Here is a 24,460-nt window from a genome sequence, read left to right on the forward strand (position 1 = left end):
TTTTCTGCTTTAGAAGTCATATGCTATATACTTGCTATTAGGGCTGAACTGGCTTGAAAAGTCAAACAGGAATGAGTCTAGCTACTAAATTTAGAGAAGGGATTCATAATTTCTTGACTTTATACAGTGGACAGTATTGTCATTGACTGTTTCATTGTTTCGCTGCTTGCCAAATCTAGAGTGAAATCCAAAGCTGTTGCTCAGCCCTCTGTGGCTCTGGTAATTCATTTCTCCGTGTCCTGCTCATTGCTGCAGATGACTTGTCACCAAGGGTCCTGGCTTAGTGGCTCCTGCTGTGGGCAAATTTCTTTATTTCAGAATTCACACATTGTCTTATCCCCCCTACCCAAACTAACAAGTATGTTTTTACTTAGGGCAGGCTTGAAAGTTCGAGTGTCATCATTTTCTTTTTTTCCTTTTTTTTTTTTTTTCCTCCCACACTTTTTTTTTCTTTTTAAATTTTGGGTGGGGGGTGAAGAGGGACAGAGGGAAAGAGAGCAAGAATCTTAAGCAGGGTCCACACTCAGTGTGGAGCCCCATGCAGGGCTCCATCCCATGACCCTGGGATCATGACCTGAGCCAAAATCCAAGAATTGAATGCTCAATCGACTGAGCCACCCACGTGCCCCTGTCATCCACATTTTCTAAGCCTCTTTTCAAGTATAGCTAAGCAAGATTTAAAATAGCTGGGAAGGGGTGCCTGGCTGGCTGAGTCCATAGAGCATGTGACTCGTGATCTCAGGGTTGTAAGTTAGATTCCTGATCTCAAGATTATAAATTTGAACCCCATGTTGGGTGTAGAGATTACTTAAAAAATAAAATCTTAAAAAAATAGCTGGGAAATTACTTTTTGTATTATTTTTTCTTTATTCTCATGTGACCTTTCCACTTACCATTTAGAGCAACAGTTGTCAGAGCATTACCTACATTGCATCATTTTAAGAAACTGTGTTCCCCCATTTGCACACTACCCCCATCACTATTTCTGAAGTTCTCTAAATGCCTGTCTCGCTTAAGGAATCATAAGACCGTAGAGATGAAGTGCACTTGGCTTGTCGTTCCGTATTCCATGAATTTGTAGACTAAATATATTATTCTTTCTGTGGCTCATCCAGAAGACGTCGTCATCTTTTAAAATTGCAATTAGCATTGTTGTAAAATTGGCCAATGGAAGATGATATATTAAGGTTATGTATGTTTTGGATTTAATGTTGCTTTACTTAAGGATGTTAGAGTTGACCTAATCCTGCTTCACCTGGGATATGCAGGAAGGAAAATTGAGAATATATTTTTTAAAAATAGTTAAATTATAAATGGAAGAATTTGGTAACTGGGTTTGAAGAATTTTGTTTAAAGTCACAAGCACAGATGGTTCACCTGGATAATTTGCAAGGAAACCAGATGGGCAGAATGCAGGGGGAGATTTAGGGAAATAGTCTGGATAATTCAGCTCCTTCCTCTTTCACTATCTGTGTCACTTAGAATAAATTGAGTTTTTTTGCATGTCAGAATTACCTGCTTGAATTGTATGTGAACTTTCCAGAGTAAACATCAAAAGGGAGAAGTTTAATTTTCCAGTATGACATAAGAAAATAAATAAACTGAGGTGTGCTGGGGAAAGTGGTGGAGCACTTACAGGCTGTGAACCTCTGGTGATTTCCTGGCCATGTCTTGCAGCTTATAGTTTCCTTGTCCTTCCTTCCTCTCCCTGTTTCTCCTTTGCCTCCTTCTATTACTGCTTCCATTTATCAGTGTAAGGTCTTGGGAGAAAATACAACATCTGTAAATTTCTGATTCCTTGTGGTCCTTCCCTGAGAGCTGATAGAAAATCTCAGCCTATTTGTTCTCTAGCCATGAACTTGCCAGGGGGAGCCTGGTATTTATTCATTGTTGTATCCCAGGGCTACATGAATGGGGAGAACTGCACTTTATAGAGGCAGTGGGCTGAGGGGAAGGAACATAACATTTGTAGTCAGATTAGTTCTCTGACTTTGGGCAAAATGCTTAATTTCTCTGATCCTTATCTGTAAATCAGGAATAATACCTAATTCAGAGAGATGAGGGAACTACAAGTTACATAGGGGGTAAAGAAAGTACTTTATATATTGTGGGTTGCACATGGTGGACCCTCAAAAAACGCTAATTTCTTTCTTGCTAGGCCTTAATAATTGTCCTCTTGGATGGCTGAATTAACATTCAGGTGGTGGTTTTTGAGCAATTAAAATGTAAGACTTTGAGCATTAAGAGAGGGATAAAACATAAATGATAGGTAGCAGGTAGCATTTGGGTGCACAGGCACTGTTTTAAGCCATGGACGCATTTTCTCAAGTTTAATCTACTCTGCATGACTGAGATATGCATCATTATTATCCCCGGTTTCTGGATGAAGAAAGAACATGGAGAATTAATTTACTTGAGGCAAGCAGCAAGTAAGTGGTGAGTTCGGCTGAGGCAAAAAGATAAACTAATGAATATAATACGAGGCACAATATGGCACTTACTCTAAAAAAGTGAATCATCTGCAAAATGAAAAGATAACCTACCAAAGGGGAGAAAATATTTGCAAATCCGATATCTGACAAGGGCTTAATATCCAAAATAAATAAAGAACTCAGTAGCAAAACCCCCAAACAATTCAGTTAAAATTGAGCAGATGATCTGGATAGATGATCTGAATAGAAAAAATAGATTTTTTTCAAAGAAGATCTGTATAGCTGGTCAATTGGTACATGAAAAGATGTTCAACATCACTGATCATCAGGGAAATGTGACCTAAGCCACAACGAGATACCACCTTACAGCTTTTAGAATAGCTGGTATCAAAAAGACAGTTAACCGTGTTGGTGAGGATGTGGAGAAACAGGAACCCTCTTACACTGTTTGTGGAATGTAAATTGGTGCAGCCATTACAGAAAACAGTATGGAGATTCCTCAGAAATTTAAAGATGGAACCACCATCTTGTGTGTATTTATCTAAAGAAGGTGAAATGCTAACTCGAAAAAAGTACATGCACCCTCATGTTCACTGCAATACATTCATTGCAATAGCCAGGATATGGAAACCACCTAAGCGTCCATCATTGGATGAATGGATAAAGAAGATATGGTGTGTGTATGCACACACACATAATGGAATATTACTCAGCCATAAAAAGGATATCATGGCATTTGCAACCATATGGATAGACCTTGAGGGCATGCCAAGTGGAACAAGTCAGAGAAAGACAAATAGTGTATAATCTCTTAAAGGGGAATTAAAAAAGAAACGAAACTAGTAAATACAGAGAACAAACCGGTGGTTGCAGGGGTGGGGGCATGGGCAAGAATGGGTGAAAGGGATTAAGATGTACAAGCTTCCAGTTATAAAGAAGTCATGGGGATGTAATGTACAGCATTGGTGACTTCAGGTAATATTGTATGTACATTTGAAAGTTAAGAAAGTAGGTCTTACAAGTTCATATCACAAGAAAAATATTTTATAGCTATGTGTAATAATGGATTTAACAAGATTTACTGTGATGATCATTTCACAAAATATATAAATATCGAATCATTATGTTGTACACCTGAAACTAATGTGTGTCAATTCGGTCTCAAAGTGAAAATGACCAATGATTGAAAAGAGAAGACCATTTTTTCTTTGGCGTGGGTGGGAAAATGAGGAAGGGCTTTAGGGAGAAACTATCATTTCAGGTGGGTACAGAATGTGTGGGTGTATTGTGGAGAAGTAGAGATGGGGCCAAGGAGGGAAGAAAGTGATGGTCACAGAAGTAGGAAAGCTTGGGAAGTGCCCGGGAGCAGCAGACTAGCTGACTGAGGAATACTGAATGTGTGATAACCAATCCCAGAAGCAGCCCCTGGGGCTTGGGGGCAAGGCTTCCCTTGCCTGTGTTGTGGCAGTGGTGGGGGCTGAACATTGACAGAAGTCCAATCTGAAGCCAGGTGACTATACCAAAGAAAAGTTGTGGAAGTGAAGGGCAGAGAAGTAGAAAGTGGCAGAACACTTGAGCGTTGAGGACATGAGTGAGAATGTTTGAAGTAGTAATTGTAAGGGGAGCCTAGAGAATTCTCTGAGCCAACAGTAGTCTCCACTGTCTTTTTACTCTTTTTTATTTTTAAATGCTTATTTTTGAGAAAACGCAAGCAGGAGAGGGGCATAGAGCAAGAGGGAGACAGAGGATACAAAGCGAGCTCCGTGCTGGCAGTGGCGAGCTTGATGCAGGGCTCAAACTCAAAAACCTTGAGATTATGACCTGAGCCAAAGTCAGATGCTCAACCGACTGAGCCACCCAGGTGCCCCTTATATGTGTCTTTTTAATAGGTGCTGGTGATTCTGGACACGGGTGGGTGCAACTTATTAAATGTTATCTTTGAAGTACTGACCACCAGTAGGAGACCAGAGGTTTGAAAGGTAACTTGGAAACCTCGAATCCCAAATACCAGTGTCCAGTTCAGAGTGGAAGAATCTAATAGGTTGTTGAATGGTTTTTGGGGGGTGGGAAGGGGGACATAGTGTCAAAATGGGGATTATGCTCGAGGAAGATGGATTTGATGTTTGTATGGGGATGCTTTGACTTTTTTTGAAAGGACCTTTAAGTTGGGTGCCTTTACATCTGGAAGTGGAATTCATAATTCTTTGCAATTGATTTGATTGGACAGTGGGAGATGAGGAAGGAGTAAAAAAAAAAGAAAATGACTGTTTTTAATCGTTGCTTCATTTAATAGTTACTTGCATGAATTCTATGTGGTAGACCGAGTGCTAGGTCCTGGATATGTGGTGCTAAGCAACTGTGTATGTGTGGATCGGTGGGGAGGGATAGAGTGAAAAGTGGCTCTTTCCAGGTTTAAACCTGGGTTTGGGGAAAGTGGTGTAACATTTACTGAAGCAGGGCAGGTAATGAGGAGTTGGCTCCAAGGTCCTGATGATGACTTTTCTCTCAATGAGTTGATTTGCTATGATTGACCTCAGACTCATCAATTGTGAAATTAGACCTCTTGTGCAGAGGCTGGACATGGCCATGGATGGAGAGTGGATCAGAAAACAAGGGTCATGTAGAGATGCAAGGGAAGAGGGCAGAAGACAAGACCTTGAGAGCAAGGCTTAAACTTCAGGGGATGGAAGGGAGAAGCTGCAAGGAGGATTGAGGAGGAATCTGTGTAACTTACATTTTCCTACATGGACTTTTTGAAAAGCAGTTTTCAAGGTCTTTTAGTTTGTTTTGTTTTTGTTTTGTTTCATTTTGTTTTAGGGCTTTAGAACAAGGTTTCTTAACCTCAACACTGTCTTGGCATTTTGGGCCAGATAATTTGTGCTGTGGGGCTGTCCTGTGAATTGGAGGATGTTGGCGGTGTCTCTGGCCTCTACACACTAGGTGCCAGTGGGTATTCCTTCCTCCTCCCACTTGTGACAATCAAAAATGTCTGCAGACCTAGCCCTGTGTGCCCTGGGAACAGAGTCACCTGTATTTGAGAATCACTGCTTTAGAAGTGATGATTTTGTCATTGTCTCTAATTTTTTTTCATGTCTTGCCCTCCCAGACCACAGCCAGAGCGGAATTATGGGGCAATGACAACAAAAGGCTTGAACCTTTATTTGGATGCAAGTGTTTTGTGACTCGGTTCCCTAGAAAGTTAGAGGGGAAAGCATTGGAAGTTGCACTGGGAAGCTGGTTCCTTACAATGGAGGCACAGACTTGTAGGACTCTTTGCTTTCAGCTCTTCAGTATGTCTGGGCCCGTGACACGACTGCGCTTCCAGACATCAGAGAGGAATGGAATGGGGGACTTTAGCTTTGGAAGTTTGGGGAATTTATCACTTTTAAAAGGATTATTATTTCACAGAAGTCCCTGTGTAGTTCTTCAGTGTTTTTAGGAAAAAACCATGCATTTTAAATGTGTCCTAGCAAAAAAAACATAGATATGTGTGTCCTGATAAAGTTCCCTTAAAATTCACATTGAACATTTCCCTCTTCCCTCCACCAAATAAATTGACATGAGAAGTGTATACAGTTCCAGTGGTTTCTCTGTAACCAGCACAATGCCTTTTCATTTAGTAGATGAACTGAATGGAAATCCTGGCTGTCTGTTAGGCTGGAGGGCTTCTTCCCTTTTGATCTTGAAAGAGGAAAGAGAAGTGCTGGGAGACAAAAAGCATTAGCTTAAATCTGTGCAAGATATCAAAGACCAAGCTCGTGACTATGTCTGTAGCATCTACGCTTTCACTTGAAACTTTTATTTTCAGGTGGCCTATGGATTTCGGTGTGCTTGTTAGGTCAGCAGATGGGGGGAGGGTATGGAATCAGGATGTTCCTCCCCTTCCTTGGAGTTCTCCAAGTGCTCCCCTCATGCCTTTGAACCTCAAATTGATTTCTGACAGGTGCTTGCTGAAAAAGTGGTTGCTGTTACCCGTTCGGTTTCCTGAGCTATTCATGGAGCTGGAGACATTGTCAGGAAAGAGAAGCACACAGAAAAAGAACTATTTCTAAGTAGTTTCAGTTTTGTGTTTAATCCCTCTAGAAGCCCGCAAATGCCAAGAGTTGGTTCTCATTTATAAATAGTGGTGAAACAAAAGCAAAGAGATGTGAATGCATGTGCTCTTACTCAGAGGGCGGGGCTAAGAAACCTAAGCAGGTTTTTGGGGAGCAGGTCTGGGGATCTGTTCTGTCTTTGAAAAGTACAGAAAGTGTCCATTTCACTTCTGATCACTGAATAAGATTGGGACTATCCCCTGAGTGTGGCCCAGCTGTTAACAGAAGCAAATGCAGCCCCCAACAGAGTTTTTTGCCTTCAAGACCTTGGGTGGTGGTTACTAGTCCCCAAAAATAGTAGTGAGGGGTAGGAAGTGGTGAGGGAAGATAGGCAGTTGCCGCTGAAGTGAATCTGGCCAGATCTGTCCATCTGTTCCCTTTTACACCCTGCCCTCTCATTCCCTCCTCTTTTTTGTTTTCTTCTTATTGTAGAACAATTTTAATTCTTAGAGAAACTGAGACAGTAGTACAGAGTGCCCATATCGTTGTACCCAGTTTCCACTATTATCCTACCTTAGTATGGTATGTTTGTCACAGTCAGTGTGCCAATACCGATGCATTATTACTAACTGAAATGCATACTTTATTCAGATTTCCTTAGTTTTTTTTTTTTTTTTTTTTTAACCTCATCCAGGATATCATATTATACATTTAGTTATCATGTCTTTTTAGGGTCCTTTTGGTTGTGACAGTTTCTCAAAATTTCTTTGTTTTTGAGGACGTTGGGAGTTTTGAGGGGTGCTGGCCATCTTTTTTGTAGAATGGCCCTCAGTTGGGATTTGTCTGCTGTTTTTCTCTGGTTAGACTAGGGTTATGGGTTTGTGGGAAGAAGACCTTATCATGTCCTATTAAGTACTGTTAGCATGAGTTGTCACTGTTGATATTGACTTTGCTCACCTGGCTGAGGTAGTGTTTGCCAGGCTTCTCCACTGTGATCTCTCTCTCTCTCTCTCTCTCTCTCTCTCTCTCTCTCTCTCTCTCACACACACACACACACACACACACACACACACACACACACACACACACACTCCCTCCCATTGCTTCTTTGCATACTGCACTCATAGGAAGGGAGTCACTTCCCAGCCCATAGCCCAGGAGTGGAGAGTTAGGCTCCACTGCCTTCAGATGGAGTATCGGTATAGGTCATTTGGACTTCTTCTATGAGGAAGATTGGTCTCTCCCCACCACCCCTCCTTTATTTAAGGTATTCTTTATGTCAATATGGACTCAGATATTTATTTTTTTCTTAGGGTTATAATCCAACACTATTCTATTCAAGTTGTTCCGGTTTTGGCCACTGAAAGCTCTTCATTTGGCTCCTGTGTCCTTTCAGCATTTTGTCTTCATTGTTTTATTTATTTGTTTTATGGAAGCTCTTCCTTATTTTCTGACATTACAGGTTTCTCTTTGACTTTTTCTCTGTAATGCTTTCTGCACAGCGTGTAGTAGTGACAGGTTATGTTTTGGTCTCATCTCAGCCGAACGGTTTCCCTCATCTTGTGATTGTTTTCTCTAAAACAAATGTACCACAAGTCTTTAGCAAATAGAATTGTAAAAATCAGATGAACTGAAATGTTTTCAGTCAAACTAAAAAGCTCTGCTTTACAGCAAAGAGAAACCAACAAATTTAAAGGCAGCCAACTGAATGGGAGAAGATGTTTGCAAATAATATATCAGATAGGGGTTAATAGCCCCAAAATATAAAAATAACTCCTACCGCTCAATACGTAAAACCCCCAAATCCAATTAAAAAATGGACAGAGGTCTTGAATGGACATTTTTTCCAAAGAAGACCAACAGATGGTCTATTAGACATTTAAAAAAGATGTTCAATGTCACTAATCATCGGGGAAATGCAGATCAAAACCACAATGAGATACCACCTCACACCTGTCAGAATGGCTAGTGTGAAAAAAACAAGAAATAATGAGTATTGGTGAGGATGTGGAGAAAAGGGAACCCGCATGCACCATTGGTGAGAATGTAAATTCATACAGCCACTATGGAAAACAGTGTGGAGGTTCCTCAAAAAAATTAAAAATAGAAATACCATATGATCCAGCAATTACCCTTTTGGGTATTTACCCGAGGAAAACAAAACCATTAATTTGAAAAAACACATGCATCCCTATGTTTATTGCAGCTTTACTTACAATAGCCAAGATAGGGGAGCAACCTAAATGTCCATCAATAAGTGGGTAAAAAAGATGTGATAGGTCTACAAAGTGGAAAATTACTCAACCATAAAAAATGAGATCTTGCCACTTGTGACATGGAGGGAACTGCAGGGTGTTCTGCTAAGTGAAGTAAGTCAGACTGAAAAAGGCAAACACCATATGATTTCACCCACATGTGGAATCTAAGGAACAAAGTTAACAACAACAAAAACCAGACTCCTAAACACAGAACAAACTGGTGGTGGCCAGAGGGGAAGGGGATGGGGGATGGACAAAATAGGTGACAGGGTTTAAGTATAAACTTCCAGGTATAAAATCAATAATTGATGAGGATGAAACGCACAGCATGGGGAACATAGTACTATTGTAATAACTTTTACAGTGGTACGTGGTAACTACACGTGTGGTGGTAAGCATCTCACAATGCGTATAATAGTTGTATCACTATAGTATGCCTGGAACTTAGAATCTTGTATGACAACTATACTTCAATTAAAACCTGTAAAAGGGACGTGGAACTTCAGCATGTTATGAGGCTCTGCCTATTTTTTGACTTTGAAACACATCTTTAGGATTCTATCTTGGGTCTTCCCACAGCTCCAATATGTGCCTTTTGAATGAACCAGAGCTCATTCTGTGAATGCAACTCCTATATTGCATTGTCAGCTGTCTGACCAATTTAATGTATATCGGTTAACAAGTTTTTGCTTTCCTACAGAAACATTTTGGGTTAAGGTAATTTTCTTGTGTCCCCCTCCCCACATACAGGATAGCATTGGCTCACAAGTACTGACATCTACAGAGAAGCAACTTATGGAGAAAGTAGACACCAAACTGAGTGTAAATATGAAAAACAATGAGGGAACATAAATAAGCTTTCTGGTTACTGTCATCTCTTCTTTCTTCCTATTACCTCAACCCTTAAAATGATCTTTATCGTAATCAAGTACTTGTGTCGTTAGGTTGCCAGTAATGGATGGATGAATGAGTGAATGCATGCTGGGAACCATGCAGAATTCTGATTTGGGAAGGGATTCAAAAGCTTTATCTTTTGGATAATTCATCTGAAAGATTTTGTAGACTCTAAATGGTGAATGTGGTGGTGGCATTAAACACAGCAAAGGGGGAATGGAAAACCTTATTTACATTGTTAAAATGTAAAATGGGGATTTGGGATGTGGTCAGCCGCAGTCCTAGAGGAAGCACAGGAAGAGATTTGTAACTTTTAATGTTTATTTATTTTGAGAGAGAGCATGTGAAGGTGGGAGGAGTAGGGAGAGATAGAGAGAGAGAGAGAGAGAGAGAATCCAAGGCAGGCTCCACGCTGTCTGTGTAGACGAGCTGTGAGATCATGACCTGAGCCAAAATCAAGAACCAGAAGTTTACCAACTGAGCTACCCAAATGCCCCAGATCTGTACTTTTTATCTGTTTATAAGTCTATATCACATATACATATTAAGATTTTTTTTTGTATAAAGAGGAAAAGGCGGTGAAATGTGACATTTTACAACATATATTGCACTATGATGTGAGATGGAGAGCATTGGCATTGATGTTTCTCGAACGGGTGAGTTTTGGAAGGTCAGGTGAGCAGTGAGCCCTCCCTGGGATGGGCTTGAGACCCATCAGCTTGAGGCTGTTACTCATCTTCTTTCTCTTTCAATTTTTTTTGCATCTGTCAGGGGTTCTCACTGGTCTTTGTTCACTTTTCCTGCTTCTGAAGGGCATGGTGCATGCAGGACTCATTTGCATTCTGGCATGTTGAGGAGAAAAATGTCTGCTTGGGGACAAATGAGGAAATGGCTGGTGGTCTTGCTGGCATTGGAAAGCTGCCTTGTCCACAGCATCTAGTTGCATGTGTGGACTCTCGGGTTCTAGAAGTGAGTTCTTCCACTTTTGTTGTTATTGCCAAAATGAGGCTAGAAGGCTGGATTAGGAAGTGCTTGGGAAGCAAAGATTCTTCTGATATTCAAGGCTTCTCCCTTTCTGGTTTTTCGTCTGTCCTCTGTAGGAAGCCAATCTGGTTCCTGTCCTCTTGCTGACCAATACCTAGAATGTTAACAGAATGACTCATGTTCCCAACATCCTGTCCTTGTTCTAGAGAAAGGGAACTGTTTGCCTTTGGAAAACAAAGCTTACCTCTGTGGAAAACCCCCAAAACAAGCATTGCTTTGACACAGTTCTTCTTAAATGATGTCTTGTGATTTGTTTGGTGTGACTTTTTTAAAAAACGTGAAAGTGTTAGGTTTTTCTGTGTGTGTACTGTGTGCACCAGGCGATGGAGAATTCAAGAACTCTGGATGTGGGAAGGACTTGGGAGACCATCTGGTCCAACTCCCTTTTCTCCCTCTTCTAGAAACAGGCCCAGGTGAAGTAAAGTGATTTGAGGTCAGGAAACTGGTCGGTGATCATCAGGACTGAATACTACCTGAGTCTCCTGCTTCCTGATTTTCTGGGCCATGACTTTGTGGTTCATGGTGGGATTTTGAGTATCTCATTTGCCTCATGAGAGGTTCTGACTATGTAGAATGATCTTGATGTCACTGGGTGTTTACAACCTCATATAATCTAGTAAAACGGTTAAGGATACGTGACATTATATATTAAGTTGTCCCTCAGAAGCTGAGGGGATGGAGAGAGATGAGAATTGTCCTGAGGGTTAGGACATTCTGTCACACTTTAGCTTCCAGACAGCCTTTGAGCAAGTCTTCTCTCTTGGGACTGGACTCAGAAAGGTGCTGGATTTGATGATTTTTGTTGTTGTTTCAAGGTCTGAAACGTGATCTCGTGTTTCTATGAACATAGGTTGTATATCTTTTTTCCCACAGTGAAACAAAACATCTGCAAAGTGGGTAAATCGTTTTTCTTTAATTGCAGTGTGCTAGAACATGGGTTTTATATTATTTACACAGGTGTTGTTTTTCTTATGTTTGTTTTGAGAGAAAGGGTGCACGAGAGGGAGAGAGAGAATCCGAAGCAGCCTCCAAGCTGTCAGCACAGAGCTTGATGTGGGGCTAGATCCCACGAACTGTGAGATCGTGACCTGAGCTGAAACTGGGAGTTGGATGCTCAACTGACTGAACCACCCAGCTGCCCCATAGATGTTGTTTTTCTTGTCAAAGAGGGGGCTACCTCAGTTCTCAAAGTTACCTGCCGTGTTGCTAGCATTCTGAGAGAGGAGAGGTGTAGTCATGTAGGGCAGAGTTGGGGTTAGAACAGGCAGAAGAACCCTGGGAGAACAGGAGGCAATTAGTGTGGGAGTTATGGACCCATCATGTAATCTCACCCTTCTGGTGTCTTAAATGCTGTGCTTACTCATATTTGGCTGGTGCCATAAAGACAATGGTGGCAGTTCCTTCTGAGCCCACACTATGGTCTTCTAGATGTGGACTTTGATCATCGTACTAGAAACGGTCTGAACGGTGTTGGAGAGTGAATCACAGCTTTTGCCATTATTACCTCCATTTTACAGATGAGAAATTTGAGTCCTAGGGAACGTATGTACTTACCCCAAATCCTGTAGCTAGTGTAGGTGAGATCTCTAACGCACGTCTTTCTGACTTAGGGTGTGTGCTAGTACCTTCCAGGTGCTGTGTGCTGCCTGCCGGATTGTTAGTATTCCATGTGTCATTTGCCTTTTTTTCTTACTGATTAGGAGTTCACAGTTTCTAGCGCCTGGCATAGAACTCTGACAGAAACATTTTTATTAATGATTTAAAGGTAGTGAATGTAATGAACTGAAAGGAAAATGAAAGGCCAAGGCTGCTGAGTTACTCAGATGTATACTGGCTCTGTCAATCTGTAACCTTGGGCAAAAAAGTAACTTCTCCAAGAACCAATTTTGTCGCCTGAAAGAGTAGGGAAACTGGTATTTGCTGCACTGGGCTGTTGGGACATTGAACTTGTTGCGTAGTGCTTAGCCGGAAATAGGTAGTGAGTGGTCGCCATGATACTTAGGTTGATGTTTAAACTAATAAAAACCTGAAAGATTGCTTTGACTTTATCTTTTTTTTTTTTTTTTAAACCTCCTAAGGACAGAACATATCATTTTCCCTAAATGCCTGCTTAGAGTTCTCAGTAATAGGATGGACATGTCATTGATGGAATTAGAGGGTTAAATGCTATCACATACCTTTTTTTGTTGCCTCTTTCCTTTTCTTTCCCAAGTCATTTGGGAAGAACTCCTGCAGCCTGATGCCCTGTGGAGTGCTGGCTCCAGCTTGGCAGGCTGACTCCTGGCAGGACCCCCCCTTCAGGGAGTGGGATGGAACTTGTGTGGTGACCTCTCTCTTTTCTTCAAGCCCCTTTGCTCTGTTCACTTTTCTTAGCTCTGTGGAAAAGTTTCCAGAGCTTTACTTCTGCTCAATTGTGGTCCAGTAGCCGGAAGTGGCCATTGCATTAAATGGAAAGAAACCTGCTTCTGCCCTTGTTTTTCAGCACTTTGGGATTGGAAGTTTGGTCTGCCACATTGGTCTGTTGGCTCCTGCTGCTGCTGTCACTGACTACCTCTTCCTTGTGCTCATAAGCCACTAACAGTACCCTTCTCGTGGGTTGACGTCAGCTCATTCATCAGCTTCATCTAAGGAATAAATTTCGATCTCCTTTTCTTCAATTTCCTGGGAAAAAATGGATTTTATAGGTAGACAAAATTTATCACGGTGATAAGAAATAAGACCAGTCATCAGTGCAGTAGCTGGAACAGCACAGGTACTCACGTCTGTGAGAGAAACTCTAGGTGATTATAGTTGTTGTGGCTCTACAAACACATTCAGTATTTTGAGAGACTGAGAGCTCTATCAAGGATGAGAGTTGCGGGGTGCCTGGGTGGCTCAGTCGGTTAAGCCTCCGACTTCGGCTCTGGTCATGATCCCATGAGTTCGAGCCCCATGTTGGGCTCTGTGCTGACAGCTCAGAGCCTGGGGCCTGCTTCAGATTCTGTCTCCCTCTCTCTGCCCCTTCTCCATTCATACTCTATCTCTCTCTCTCAAAAATAAATAAAACATTAAAAAAAATAAAGGATGACCGATTCAGTAACTTGAGTTGGAATTTTACTGTTCAATCTCTCTGAGTGACCCATGAGGATGGGAAAGTGCCAAGGAATAGCGGTTGGGTGAGTGGATTAGTGTAACTCCTAACTTGGAATAAGGGACATACTGGAAAATTAACAAAGAACCTTGAATTAGCTGCTGCTTGTAGAATAATGAACACATGTTGAATAGTTGTGGTCGGTTATGATACATACCACTTGTTTCTGTCTTAAAAGAACTTTTAAAAAAAGGCTTTATTTTATTTTTATTTATGCATCTTTGGGTGCACAAGCAGGGAAGAGGGGCAGAGGGAGAGTGAGAGACAATCTTAAGAGGGCTCCATGCTCAGCACGGAGCCGACATGGGGTTTGATCCCGTGACTGAGATTATGACCTGAGCTGAAATCAAGAGTTGGACACTTAACAGACTAAGCCACCCGTCACCCCTAAAAAAACAAAACACACTGTAAACAGTGACTCTACCTTGTGTTCATCAGAGCCTAATGTTTGTTTCCATGTTTTTGTTGTGTTACTTTTTGTTGTGTTTTGTTTTGGTTTTTTGGTTGAGCGAGTAAGCTTTGCCACTTGGTTTGTAAAGCATCTCTGAATGTCAAGTCTCTGGGAAGTGAGAGTTGAAATGACAGTATCTAGAGCTTCACATTTGCTGGTAAACTGCTGGCTTAGCATTCTTCTCCTATTTGTTTTTCCCAGGCTGTAGACTCTCTCAATCAGAAATAAAATGCAACAATTGTGATTTTTGTGGTTTTTTTTTTTTCTTGAAGTAGTTGGTTCTGACCGTCAGACTTGAGTGAAATGCTCACTGTGCGTTGATTTCTTTTGTGTGTGTGTATGTGTGTGCATTGATTTCTAAGGCCAATCTTTAGCAGATACTGAAAAAAATTAGGAAATATATTAGTTCAGAGAAAAGAAGTGTTTGCAGTTGGCTTCATAAAGTTTTCTGTGGCTTTGAGTTGTGAGTCCAGAGCTGTTGTTGGACACTATGCATCCTGTCCCTTTTTATCTCTTCATTTATTTTATTTTTTTTAATATCCATTTATTTTTGAGAGAGAGAGAGAGAGACAGAACATGAGTGGGGGAGGGACAAAGAGAGAAGGAGACCCAGAATCCAGAATCTGAAGCAGGTTCCAAGCTCTGAACTGTCAGCACAGCCAGACACGGGGCTTGAACTCATGAACCGTGAGATCATGACCTGAGCCGAAGTTGGACGCTTAACCGACTGAGCCACCTCTTTGTTTATATAACAAGATACTTAGGTGGTCCAAAGAAATCAAAATATGATCATTCCAGATGATTAACTGTTTTCTGCCCAAATCTAACTGCCTTGTGCATGGCTTACAAACATTCCCTCTCCAGGGGCACCTGGGTGGCTCAGTTGTCTTTGTTAAGTGTCTTTGGCTCAGGTCATGATCTCACAGTCCATGAGTTCAAGCATTGCTTTGGGTTCTGTGCTGACAGCTCAGAGCCTGGAGCCTGCTTTGGATTGTGTCTCCCTCTCTCTCTGCCCTCTCCCCCCGCTCACACTCTGTCTCTCAGTCTCTCAAAAATAAACAAACATAAAAAAATTTTTTAAAAATTCACTCTCTGTGGAGGATTAGGAAAATGGCAGCTGGCAAAACCAACGTTGTATCAAGGTGATATAGTATCCCTTACTCACTAATTCTTTGTATATAGCAATGTGTTTCTTGAGTGAGGAGATAGAGAAGGTAAAATTGTGGCCCTTGCCATAGACTAAATTATGGTCTGAGAGTTTTAGAAGCTTAAAGAAGAGGCAAAGAGCAAGGAGTGAGTTTTGCCAACTGTGGAGAAAGTGAAGGAGTGTGATGCAGTCATGGGAAAGGGTAGGGTGGTGGAAGGTTTTATCGTCAGTAATGTAAGCTTCCTATTTGATCTTGGGTATGGTTGAATATTAAATGAAGTGGGCGTCTACAGGGCTGCTAACGGTGACTGTGGGTGCCAGAAGGCATGGTGGAGTGGTCAGTTCAGCAGTGATGAAGACCCGGTTTATCACGATGCAGCTGCTGATACTGATGCTTTATCAAGCACTTAGCACATGCCGAGCACTTGTTTGCTTTTCCCCTTTAATCCTCGCACTGACCATTTTCAGATGGTAGTTTAGAGGTGTAAATCATTGGCTCACAATTATGCAGCCAGTTGGAGCTGAGATTTGAAATTGTGATGTAACACTGACCCCCCCCCCATGAAGTCAAGGTTATCAACATAAAGAAGAATTAAACTAGAGGAATATTTCAGAGACGGAAGCCACAAGTTTAGTAACAAGTGTGTGAACTTGAGGCAAAATAAGGACAAAGATGATTAAAAAAAATTTTTTTTTTACATTAATTTATTTTTGAAAGACCACACAGGTGGGAGAGGGGCAGAGAGAGGAGACAGAATCTGAAGCAGGCTCCAGGCTCTGAGCTGTCAGCGCAGAGCCCAACATGGGGCTCAAACTCACAAACTGCGACATCATGACCTGAGCTGAAGTCAGATGCTTAACCAACTGAGCCACCCAGGTGCCCCAGGAAAAAGATGATTTTTGACATTACAGTTCTGAAGGAAAAGCAAGATCATAGTGCTCGTGATGGGGTATAAAGAGTAAACAACAAAGTTCTGTCTTGGGCATGTTTCTGGACTCCTCTTCCATCTTCTGGCTTTCAGAAAACAGCTGTCACTCCAAGTGTTTGCTGTCAACATGGAACACAGGTTGTGAACATGCTGCTTTTGTGCCAAACTCCTGTCACATGAAGATGTTGACGGTAGCAGCAGACCAGTCCCCATTGCAGCGGAGCCCAGATTTGTGCATCACACCATCACGTTGTCCTCTGATTTAGCCAGTGATATTACTGGTGTCTCTTTCCTGCTGTGAAGTGATTGCCCGTGGTTGAGAAGACCCTCCTCTGGAAGGATTGCATTTATTCTAACTTCTCCAGATGAGCCTTTGGTCAGAGTTGACGCTGGGTGGATGCAGCATTCTGAGAGGCATTGTGGGAAGGGCTCCGGCATTCTCAGGCCTGACTGAGCAACATGTAGCTGATCAGATTTCTCCCTGACTTGGGAACAATGCTGACGAAATCTAGAGTTTGGTATTGTGACTTTGTTAGTCTGTCAAGGGGCCCAAGCCTGTTTGACCACTGTCCCTCCCCACCATGTCTGTTTGTGTATGGCTGTTTGGATTCACCATGAATCTTTAAATGTTTTTATTTTCTTCATACAAGCTTATTTTCTTATTTTACTGGGTGAAGAAATCAGTCTTCCCCACTGAAGGATTTACTTGATTAAAAAGTCTCCCCTTAGAAGAAAATATTAATGTTGTGAGTAACGTGGCCTTACATGGCTAGCCACCTGCTTAGAGGCGTGCTTCTGCCTTTTGCCCTAAATTATTTCTTCCACCTGCTTGCTATAAAAACCACTGAGTGTGCTGGTAACTGTTAATTACCTCCATTTAAAGAAGAGCAAGCAAGCCACCTGCCTCCCAGGTAGTCTCTGGAATGCTTAAGGAAACACTCTTGTAAGGAAATATTTTCCTTTCCCACCCTGCTCACCCCCAGCAAGTATTTTTAATTAGGAGAAACACAGGAAGCCATCAGTTAGTTTGCATTTCCTTTCCTAAGAGACAGCCAGCCAAATATGCAGTCCTGAGAGAATTAGGTACAGGCAGTAAGTTTTTGATAAGAGTTGTGAAAAGAGAGAAATTCTGCGAAGGGAAAGTGAAATGATGTTCCCCAATAAAAGTCTGAACCAATAGCAGACATAATTGCTTGTGTGTTTGGGTGTGTGTGTCAGTAACATGGTGAGGGTTTTACACACCATCAGGGGAAGAAGAACTTTGGAAAAATGGCAGATGTTTACTCCAGACAAGAAATCCATCACTTCCTTTCAGAATCTACTCATTGCCCACATTTGCTCATAATATCCATTGATTTAATTGACCAGACTCTCTTCACAGTTAACCCACTTTGGGCTACGTAGGTAAGCCAGCAGGATTATAGTTGAACTCAGGTACTGGGGCCTGATCATGTGTTCACTTTACCAGCTAGGGCTTGGTGCTTTCCCTGCCCCCAGCTTCACCTCCATTTTACTCCAATGAAATCTCAGCAAATTCCTAGTACTCTGAATGGTGCAGGTTACGTCAGTAACTCTTGGGTAGCTGAGCACATGGTGGTACCCTTTTATTTGGTGTCATAAAATAACCTTTGTACCTTTTGGATTCGAGCTTTTAGTTGAACTTCTAGCTAATTCCCCGATGAACATTTTAAGTGAGCAGGGGTGTGTGTTAGCCCTAGTGTGTAGCTTGTGTGATCAGGGGAGGTGACCTCGTTGTGGTGGCCTCTACTCCCCAGCTGAGTTCATAAAAGCACCCCAAGCGTTATTTGGAAGTCAAATGCTAGGTCACAGTCCTTTTGGGGGTTAAGCTCTTATGATTTCCTACCCAGGGGTTCTTCATCAGCCGGAATGCTAATTAAACTGCCATTTCCTGTACTGTGTTATCACTTATTAAATTTGTTCTTCTTTGTATAACCTGTACAGATGAGGCTGGTTCTTGATCTTCTGTGCTGTCTTTGAGCTCATGGCAAATGGCATTTGGAGTCCTGGGAAGGCTGACCTTGTGTATTGTTTTCATAAGGTAAACAAGGCACAGAAAGAACACCAAAAGATAGGCTTTTCCCCAAGGGTAGGAGGGGAAAAGGAAGATAGACAATTTGCAGTTTATATAAGAATCTCATTTGGGTGCCGTTTACAGGAGAGTATTTTCTGATTCTGTCTTCAGTCTTATAGCCTACCCTTTCTTTCCTCCATACTTGTTACATAATAGTTTTTTTAAAAAATTACAAACAAAATTTATGCTAGTCTTCTGTTGAATTGATTTTAACTTTTTCTTGGATTAACCTATTTTTAGAGCTTCTATTAATAAGAGACATGTGTCTTTCTAAAGACAATAAAATTCATTTGGGACAGGGGAAAGGCAAAAAGAATTTTTGGTTCTAGTCTGATACATATTCTACAACCAGATGGTTAGGGATTCAAAGATTTTTGATCTATCAAGCAGCAATTTTATAACAGGCACTTCTGACAGTTCAGTATTGATGAATATCAAAATAATTAAAGACTCCCATGGAATATTAAGCCTGTCCATTTCCTTCTGTCCTGCTTCCTTCTTCCACATCCATTTCCTGTGTCACCTCTTTCTCATTTCTGTAGTTTGTCCATGCTAATTCAAGTATTGATGTGTTTCTATTCTCCTTTTCTTCCTCCTTGTGCCCCTCTGTGCAGAAGGCAAGACTGATGTTAACTGGTCTTGGTAATGTATTGAAGTTGTTTCCATTTTCAGAGAAAGGACGGGGAATAGTCTTCATCTCGGTATTTCTTCATCGATAGGTGAAAAGTTTTGTGTATAACACAGCAACCCTTCTCCCTAACAAAAAACTGGAGAGACCTTTTGGTAGGGAAAAATGGAGAAACTTGGATTGACTGAGGCAGAAAGTTACAAGAATACTTGTCTAACTAATAGCTGTGTTAAAGAAAAAATCATTTTTTACAAGTGAAGAAATTTATCTCTTAATATGGTAATGTTAAGGTAAATAGAGGTAAACTGAAATGGGCATTTATTTTCATAATCTGTCTCAAGCAAATGATCAAACATTTCTATTGCCATTCGTTTGAACCATATGAACCTGCCATTGTTACAGGTCAAAAATAGTGGAATAACAGGAATCTCAGGTGGTTCAACCCAGCAAACCTGATGAGGAAATGGAGACCCAGGAGGGTTAATCAGCTACCGATTGTACCCTCCCAACTTTCTGTCCTTGAGCTCAGTAAGCAGTCAAAGTTCATTTGATTCTCTCTCTTCCTTTCTTTTTCCTCCTTCCTTCCTTTCCTTGAAGAATTAACAGATATAAAGGAATAAAGGATATCTTTGTAGGAGAGACTGTTGGAAAGTCAAAGTGACTGATACATTGGAGGGTGAGCGGCAGCAACAAAAACTACCTCTCAACACTAGGACGATAATTACACCAACATTTAAAGGCAAGGATACAATGGAGCCAGCCTCTATAGAAATGAGTGTATTTAGTCACTGGTCATTTTGTTGTATTGTCTGAGCCACATCATGTTGTCCTTGAGGAGCACGGATTGTGCTGTTTTTCATTGCATTCTTGACATGCTTAAAACAAGGCTGCTACAATCTACTGTAGTTGATTGATGCCGGGAACGGGAACGTTTGCTGCACCTAACAATAGCCCTTCTCCATGAAACACTCCATTGATACTTTTAGAACTCATTACTGCTAACCAAACAGTAGTGGTTTTATTACTGTACTAACGGAGCCTGGTACTTGGAGGCTGGGACTTGGGGGAGGGGTGAGGGCGGGACAAGGAATGTGGGCAGGGAAAAAGGACCCCTTTCCATGATGGGTAGTGTCCCCCAGAAAAGTTGTTAGGCAGGTTCCAATAACACAATGTGATAATTTAGATACAATGAAGGAATTAATATGCATGTGCAAGGATGCACTAAATGAATTATTCCTAGCTGGGAGGAACAAGGGCTCTCTCAGTAAAGAGTCAGCAAGACAGCAGAGTTTTCTATGGCCTTTCCAATAAAGTGATTTGCTTTCTTAAACAGTGCATGGAGGCAGACAAATGAGTTGTGAAAGATAGAGATACTGATGCACACAGGATTGTGCTTGAATTGGCAGGCTCCTCCTTGTGGGCACCAAGACAGACCCAAGTGACAACTTTTAGCTTCTTTTCGTATTTTTTGTAATGTACTTGCGTCTCTCCTTCTCTCCTTTGTTTTTATCTGTTATTCTAATTGAAGCAGTTTATTCACTTACCTTTCGTGAGGTTACTGATATTTGAGGTTTTATCTACCATCTTACAATTTGTTTTCTATGTAACCTGTTTTATGTTCTTTTCTCTCCTTGACTTTTTTTGGATTAAGCAAAAAATTGTGGTTCCATCTTTCCTGGTCATTGACTTACTAATTCTTTTTCTTTTTTTTTTTTCCTGTGGTTATCTCCAGGAGTACAGGATATATCTTTGACTGCAGTCTAATACAGACTTTTCTTTTCTGTCTTGGTTTTCATACTGCTTGTATTTGGACAAGTTCATGGTTTTTAACGAACCTAACTGGCAGTAGAATAATTATGTCCATATTTCCTGCTTGAGTCCCTCCCACAGGAACTGTTATTTACTGAAATTGCTTATAGTAACTCTCATTAAAGCTCTCGTCCAGGGTCACCTGCCCTTGGAGATGCTCCAAGTGGATGTCCCCATTGCTGACTTGTTGGCTCTCTGGAATAAATATGGAAGCTTTCTAGTGTCCCCATGAAGACTCTCAGCTCTTCAACAACAAGGATGTTACTATCCCTTGTGCCATGACATCCGGTGCGCAGCAGTCCATCAGGGGAAATCTGAATAACCAGGCTCACTTAAACCAGATACTAGGGCCCACCTTAGAGTCAGGGTGCATGCTGGAGGGCTTTAGCCCATTTTAGTAAGCTCTAATGTTAGAGCTCTACCAGTTGCTACCAGTCTCTTCTAGCTGTTTCAGTTGAATCAAGGTGGTCATTGGCTTTCTTATCTCTGGTCATTCTGTTCCACGCACACATTAACTTTCAGCTGTAGTCGCTCACTCGTGGCCACCTGTAATGCTATTAAAATTTTTTTATGAAGTGACTGAACCCTTGAGTATCTATTTGCTGCCATTCCAGGGAAATATGAGGAAAGTGCATGAAAATAATGTATAGAAAGATCCTTAAGTTTCTCTGGGACTTGTTGAGATTTGTGTGCCCGAAGCATATAAATATGATAAAATCCCAATACATGGTATCTCCCCACAGTCTTCTGTGTGTAGGCCACTAATATTTAGGTTATTTTAAGCTGTAATGAAGAAAACCCTTAGTAGAGGTGTAAGCCTTGTCTTCTGGTGCAGCTTTATGTCAGGTCTGTTATGTAATTGGTTTTCTTTAATAATCCCAGAGATGACTATATATAATACATATGAGTATCCACTTCTCAATGACAGAAGGCTTTTTTGAGTCATGCAGGTTCTTTGCTTGGAGACAGTATACTCTCTGCAGAAACAGTTGGATTTGTCAAAATCTAAGTTCCCCATCCAGCTTTCCTAGTTTTTGAGTACCTGTGAATACTCTGTATTCTTTCTTACCTGTGCAGTAGGGATAATACTCAGCTTATTTCATAGGCTTCTTATAAGTCTAAAGTTCTATATTGGTTCCTAAAAACAGTTTTAAACACTGTGAGTCACTCTGTAAATGCGTTTTCTGCATTTTCTCCCACTAGGTGTTTTCCATTTGGACAACTTCGGATATAGGCACACTTCCAATAGAGCTTGCTCACGTTTATTTTTGAAGTGGGTGGTGGAACATTGAAACCATTAACCAATACTGAGTTTTAAGAGAATCTTTTTCTCCCTTTTTTTCTTTTTTAATGTTTATTTTTGAGAGAGAGAGTAAGAGTGGGGGAAGGGCAGAGAGAGAGAGGGAGACACAAAATCTGAAGCAGGCTTCAGGCTCTGAGCTGTTAGTATAGAACCTGATGCAGGGCTCGAACTCATGAATGGTGAGATCATGACCTGAGCTGAAGCCGGATACTCAACCGACTGAGCCACCCAGGCGCCCTTCTCTCTCACTCAGCATAATTATGCTATACTTGGTAGCTTCTCCAAGGACATTAAGTTTGTTCCAATTTGAGCCAATTTGGGGCTCTATGATATATAATAGAAGTCAGAAGGGAGAGTTATTCTGCTGCCTTTAAGCACTGTAAACTTTCAGAGAGGAGTTTTCTCAAGATAAATTAGCAATAAGTTGTTTCCTTAGACAAAGGCACCCGGTTGATGTGACTTGACTCTCCAGAGAAATATTTACCACGGCTTCTTCTGCCAAAGTGAATGTGGTCACCAGGGGCAACAATATCCAGACAAGTGCAAGCCCTGAATTCAGATGCTCCTTCATGCGGCTGCCAGCTGGTCTGAAATTTGGAGTGCAGGAAATGGATGAGCAGTGTTGGCTTCCCTGGGTATTGGAAAAACCCTGTTTATTGGAGCATCTGCTAAGCATGGATGGAGGAAAACTCCTTGAGAGACTAGTAAGTAGAGGGATTGTTGTATAGACATACTTCTCAGACTGTTTCGTAGGAAACTTTTTTTTTAATGTTTATTTTTGAGAGAGAGAGAGAGAGACCAAGCACAAGTAGGGGAGGGGCATAGAGAGAGACAGATAGACAGAATCAGAAGTAGGCTCCAGGCTCTGAGCCCTCCACACAGTGCCCGACATGGGGCTCAAACTCGCGAACGGTGAGATCATGACTTGAGCTGAAGTTGGACGCTTAATGGACTGAGCCACCCAGACGCCCCCAGAGCTGTTCTCTTATCAGGATCCTAGGAGGGCTGGAGAGGGGTGGTGGGGGAGAGAAGGGCATCTCTCGGAAGAGGGTGTTTGGGGTACTTACCACATTTCTGGAATTGACTTGGAGGAGTGATGTTCACTTCTTTTTTCAGAGCAAGATGAGTAGATAGTGACAGTAACTAGTGGCTAGTATTTTTTTTTTTAATTTTTTTAACGTTTATTTATTTTTGAGACAGAGAGAGACAGAGCATGAATGGGGGAGGGGCAGAGAGAGAGGGAGACACAGAATCGGAAGCAGGCTCCAGGCTCTGAGCTGTCAGCCCAGAGCCCGACGCGAGGCTCGAACTCACGGACCGCGAGATCGTGACCTGAGCTGAAGTCGGACGCTTAACTGACTGAGCCACCCAGGCGCCCCTAGTGGCTAGTATTTTTGTGTACAACTTTTGTGAGGAATGCGAACCCATCTTGTAATATCTGTAAGAAACTGCATCATTGGTTAGCCCTCACTGTAGGGAGTTGGCTACGTGTTTGGCCCAGCTTCTTTGAAATCGCACGGGTTTCAGACAGATGAAGCGAAAGACCACTTCTTCCCCCCTCTCAGCTGCAGCCTTTACAAACGTAGCGCAGTTGGAAGTGCCTGAATCCAGAGCTGTCCGTGCTGTCCTCTAGCCAAACCAACACTGTGACACTTCTGTGATTGGGAGGAGACTTTCAATGAGATTAGATTTTAGTTGCTATATTTAACATTTAATTATACTCTATTGGGATAAGTTTTAATTTCTCAAGCGTTACAGCCAAAGCACGAAAAAAATGGGTCAAGTAAGCCAACAGAATTAAAAAAAAAAAAATTCTGGGATCCATTGTATCTCAGGTAATTAATTAGAGCAGCGTGTGGTTATTGACATGTGTAAATGTTTCACGATCTAGAAAAATAGTCCCATTATCTCCTCGATTGAGAGTCTGCTTTTGAAAGGACTTGAAATAATGAGATTCAGGTACGAGTTGTCCTCTGTGGGTATCTGCAGTGAATTCCAATTCTGTGTTGATTTCCACGTTGCTAGTTTCCATGTTTCCCTGGTCTCACTGGGGAGTATAGAGTTGCCCGAGCAAACATAAGGTAGCATGGACAAATCTGACATGTGCTAGGTTCCCCAAGTTAAGTAGAAAATATATGCGTTTATCTGGAATCCAGATGATACAGGTCCCTTTTCTGCCCCTTGGGGGCCTGTGATTGAGGGGTGACTTCTTGAGGTTTGTATTGAACTTGGGTTTGTAGTCTCCAGATAAAAAATGTCAAGGTTGTGGCTTAACCAGAAGATTTTGGGAGTTCTTTGAGTGGCATGGA

General features: G+C 41.6%; 1 protein-coding gene and 1 long non-coding RNA gene across 12 annotated transcripts in view; one reads left to right on the forward strand and one right to left on the reverse strand.

The window, feature by feature from the left end:
• FMNL2 (formin like 2) overlaps positions 1-24,460 on the forward strand; it is a 311,215-nt gene that overhangs the window by 55,043 nt on the left and 231,712 nt on the right. The gene's annotated exons all lie outside the window — the stretch shown is intronic.
• Positions 870-22,258, reverse strand: LOC122481342. The gene is made up of 2 exons (XR_006296830.1): positions 22,151-22,258; positions 870-4,299 (listed from the first exon to the last, which is right to left on the reverse strand). It is a non-coding gene; the product is annotated as an uncharacterized LOC122481342 (long non-coding RNA).

Source organism: Prionailurus bengalensis, chromosome C1 (genome assembly GCF_016509475.1).
Source record: "Prionailurus bengalensis isolate Pbe53 chromosome C1, Fcat_Pben_1.1_paternal_pri, whole genome shotgun sequence".
NCBI lineage: Eukaryota > Metazoa > Chordata > Mammalia > Carnivora > Felidae > Prionailurus > Prionailurus bengalensis.